Here is a 4,891-nt window from a genome sequence, read left to right as displayed (position 1 = left end):
TCGGATCGACTTGGAAAATGGAAAGATTTGTACAAGTTATACGTTTCGTCACCACTTTGTGGAAAATCGTTAGGTATGAATATGTTAGATACCTGTGACTCGATTGGTGAAATAGTATCTCTCCCCCAAAAAGCATATTTTTTTTACCGACGCACAAAGAAAATATTTTGTTGCAAATGAACAAGATATTGAGGAATTGTCCATACGTAAAATTAGAATTATTGATACGGGCCCTTTCCACAGAAAAGGGGAATCTTGTGTTCCGATAGAAGCAGAAGTGATGTGGATTATTCAAGAATCGAAGTCGATTTGCTTTATAAAAAGAACAATTAATGAACTTCTATGAAATGGTTTCACGGGATTCAGCCAATTGTCTTGATCGTGGAATATCATTGAGAAATAGGAATCCAGGTTATCAAAGGATTTCCTGCGATTATTTCTAGTATGGAATGAGTCAATCATTCACTTTGGTATCTTATTGAACAAAAATTTGGCGTGCATCCAGTAGGAATTGAACCTACGAATTTGCCAATTATGAGTTGGGCGCTTTAACCATTCAGCCATGGATGCTTAGCGGGGATCCTCGTACATGGTGAATAACCAAATTCCAATTGAAATGAAATCTTTAGGATAAATCAATGCAATTTAGGAGGAATCAATGAGAGGACATCAATTCAAATCCTGGATTTTCGAATTGAGAGAGATATTGAGAGAGATCAAGAATTCTCACCATTTCATAGATTCATGGACCCAATTCAATTCAGTGGGATCCTTCATTCACATTTTTTTCCACCAAGAACGTTTTCTAAAACTCTTTGACCCCCGAATTTGGAGTATCCTACTTTCACGCAATTTCACAGGGTTCAACAAGCAATCGATATTTCACGATCAAGGGTGTAATACTCTTTGTAGTAACGGTCCTTATATATCGTATTAACAATCGAAATATGGTCGAAAGAAAAAATCTCTATTTGATAGGGCTTCTTCCTATACCTATGAATTCCATTGGACCCATGGAATTCAATGAATTAACATGAAGCAATTAACATCTACATCGAAGTCTTAAGCCCAAGGACACAGCACAATGAAAAACGCAAATTCTCTGATTTTAGAATCAAATTACTGGTATCAACACTAAAGTATTGCACTACTACAAACATTCATTTAGGCTCGAGTTTAACATTGATATGGGCATACATTCTGATTTCAAAACCAGTTTCAAGTTCACGATACTTTCTAATTTTAAAAGTTAAACTAGCATAAGAAATCAAACTACACTGTACTAAGGCTAATGTTTTAGATGAATAATCACAAGCTCAATAGTTAAACAGTCCAATACAGTCCAGATTTATTTGCAATGAGGTCATTAACCAAATCAAGGAAACTTCTCGAAATATAAAACATTAAACAGCAAAATCTATAACAAAATCATGCAGCAAACATCATTTCATATTTCAACTTGATATCTACATTGCATCGGATTCAGGAAGTGTACCTGGAAGTCACAACAATGAAGAAGGAGAAATCATTAGCAGCAAACAACAGGTAACAGCAGCTCAAAACTGATCTCAAATCCCAGGACTGATATCAAACGAAACCCAGCAATTAACACAACCAGTAAACAACCAAAATAACCAACTCGAACAGACCAGATTTAACTCGAAAATGACTCCAGAAACTTTTAAACTTCAATTACTGAACAAACCAGGAAGTTCAAGCCATTTTGGATCTTAGATAAGCTAGAAATTTTAACTAAGAGCTGGGATTCGAAACTATTGTAAGGAACTTCAATGGAATAGTTTTTTTTGGCATTTTTTGTGTTGTTTTTGGTTTTTTTTTTTTTTGAAGATTTAAGATCTAGAAGGAACTCTCACACTCTCAAATTTCAGCTTTTGGTTTTGAATTTTGAAATTCAAATTTTTTCAGATCTTTCAAAACTTGTGAAATGAGGCATAGGGCAGGCCTTTTATAGGCAAAACTAAGGGCAGCCTTCAAATTTCTGTTTTACCCCCTAAGTCCCTCCTTTATTTTTCAGTTTTGCTTAGTTACCCCCTAAGTTTTTGGCTTGTTGCCTAAGTTACTGCACTAAGTTACTGATATTCCAACTAAAACCCTCTTTTAGAAGATTCTAGGAGGTTCTAGTTTCAACTACAGCATTATTCTCTATTTAGGAATGTCTATACTACCCTTGTCCTTACCCCTAAATTACATAGCCTAAATCAAACTAAACCCCAACCCTCTTACCTTGGTCAGGATTTGACTACAATTAAACAAAACAAAACTGGACTAATCAGCTATATCCAAACACCTCCAATTATACTAAAAGGAAACCTAAAGTTGAACTAAGAGTATCAAAAATCCAAACTAACTATAGAATTAAACCTGGACAAAATTAATTCTAATATCAAGCAAGCCAAACTAAGAACAATTGAAATCACATAAATGTAAACAGAAGATGGGAATCAGAAACTAATGCTCAAACAAAAACTAACAACAAAATGGCAACATAGGCAAAAACACTGACTAATCAAACTAAACTAATCAAACTAAGTAATCAAAACCAATCAAACCATAAATCAATCCTAAAATAGAAAACATACTGAGACGAACAAAAACAAAACAAATCAGAAAGCTAATGCATAAAAAAGGAAAATCTACAGATAAAAGAAAGAAAAAGAAATTCAAGAAAAACTCACTGATTTTGGTCTTCATCTGGGCGGACCTCGAATTTGATTTTCAGTTAATGTTATATGTCTATTTTGTCAAAAATAGACATATAACATTAATTAAAAATCACTCGAATACTTGAAACTCCCAAAACAGGTTGAAATTTTCGAACCCTAGATCTGAAATTCATGGGGTTTCACTTGGATTTGAAGGGTTTTGGTTTGAGATTCGGGATGAGGAGGTCAAGGAGGCTATAGGGTGTGATTTTAGTTGGATTTGGAGGAGTTAGGTTTTTTGGCAGGAATTTTAATTCAATATTCGAGGAGATTGGCGATGATTCGAAAGAAACTAATGTTAGATTCGTAACGAGGAGGTTGAGATGGGGTAGTGGTGTAAATTTGGACGAGTTTGGAGCTTCGCCGCCGGCGGAGGCGATTTCCGGCCGGCGGCCTACGGCGGAACCGGTGGGGAATCAAGGGCGGCTAGGGTTTGTGTATTAGGGTAATGGGAGAGACGACCGGACGGGGGGTGGGGTGAGGTTTGGACATATATATATCAAACCACCCCAGTTGAGAGTCGTAGGATTAAATAACTTAGACGGCTCAGATCTAATAGAGCCAAAACGGTATCGTTTGGGGATCTAAATGGGTGGATCGGGTATTGTGTATTTGGGTTGGGGCGTGTTTGGTCCGATTTTGGGCGAGACTAGGCTTGGGCTGATGCATATTTGGCCCAAAACTGGGTGTTTTATTAAGACCAAGCTTTTTCTTTTAATTCTTTTTCATTTGTTTTCTTTTCTTTTCTTCTTTTTGTTTTTTTATTTATGTTCTTCTTCTTTCATTTTTAAAATACAAAAATTAAAACTAACCAAAACCTGATTTAACCCTAAAATTAAAAGAGTAAATTTTCTAAAAAATAAGCTAAATCCTAGATTAAAAAGAAAACTAAAAAAATGCAACAATGACTATTTGTTATTTCCTTCTATTTTGTGATATTAATTGACCAATAAAACAAAAATATAAAATCGAATTCCAAATGCAAATGTGCTATTTTTTGTATTCTTTATGAATTATGCCAATGCAACAAACAAAACTCATGCAATTAATTCCCTAAAATTCAAATAATAAAGAAAAATCCTAATTTTTAAGAAATTTATAGGAATTGTTTAAGCGAGGCAAAAATCACGTGCTCACACCCCTCTCAAACCCAGTCGTCGCCATCAAACTCCAACACTAAAATCTCCCAAATCAATAGCTTCCAAGTTTATCGGAGGCCTGTAGCCACCTCCTATGGCTTCTACATGCCCGGTTATCGTGGTTTCAAGGCTAGATCCTGGAAAAGTTTGGCCCATACCTTGGTCGTTTTCCTTTTATGACTGTTCTCCGGTCGTCTCTGACCTTTCTCCGACCAGCCATGGCTATTCGAGTCTGACTCTTGACTATCTTGCTTAGATCGATGGTTTTCAAAGCCTTTCTCACCACTTGGGGTTCTTCTGAAACCCTAACCTTTAAGGTTCTTCCGATTTCTTTTAGATCTGTGTTTGCTCTAAACTTCTAAACGTTTTTCTCAAAGTTTCTTCTAAAACTCTACCTTCAAAACCCCTTATCTTTTCCGATTAGGGTTTTTTCTAAGCTATTTCGAAGCTTTCTCTAATTTTTGACATGTTCTGCTGTGTTTCCTTATGTCATTCTTCTACTGGAGTTTGCATGCTTAAAAGCCTTAATTTCTTTTGAGGTTTCTGAATCTATGTTTTGTTAATATTTGTTTGATTTATCTGTTTTTCATCCCTAGACTCGATTGGTGTTAAAAAACCCTAAGTTTGGGTTCATTCGAGTTTCTGAGACTATTTGTTGTGTGATTTACTTGTTCGTCATCTTTGAGTTCGATTGGTTTCAAAAACCCTAATTTCTTTGGGGCCTATTCGAGCTTCTGAAGTTGCTTGTGCAACTCATCTGTTTAAAGTTGCTCGACTGGATTTGAAATCTTTTTGTTTCAGCATTTGTTTCTTTATGTGATTTTGATTTCCTGCTATCATTGAAACTCGACTATACTTTTTCAGAAGGGCCTTTTTACTTAACCGTTTGCATGCTTCTGATACTCTCTCTTCTCTCTGTTACTAAGTTAATGAAATTGACCTATGTGACTACCATGTTTCGATAGTTCACTATCTACTGACTATGTGATTGTTATTGCATGTTGTTTCTCTTTGCCATAGTTTGGCCTC

At 35.6% G+C, this 4,891-nt stretch overlaps 1 non-coding gene across 1 annotated transcript; it reads right to left on the bottom strand.

The window, feature by feature from the left end:
• Positions 1 to 496: 496 nt before the first annotated feature.
• On the bottom strand, positions 497 to 570 carry TRNAM-CAU. The gene has a single exon. It is a non-coding gene; the product is annotated as a tRNA-Met (tRNA).
• Between the last annotated feature and the right edge of the window lie 4,321 nt (positions 571 to 4,891).

This window comes from Nicotiana attenuata, unplaced genomic scaffold (genome assembly GCF_001879085.1).
Source record: "Nicotiana attenuata strain UT unplaced genomic scaffold, NIATTr2, whole genome shotgun sequence".
Classification (NCBI taxonomy): Eukaryota; Viridiplantae; Streptophyta; class Magnoliopsida; order Solanales; family Solanaceae; genus Nicotiana; species Nicotiana attenuata.
The sequence above is the reverse complement of the archived record's forward strand: the minus strand, read 5'-3'. Positions and strand labels throughout refer to the sequence as shown.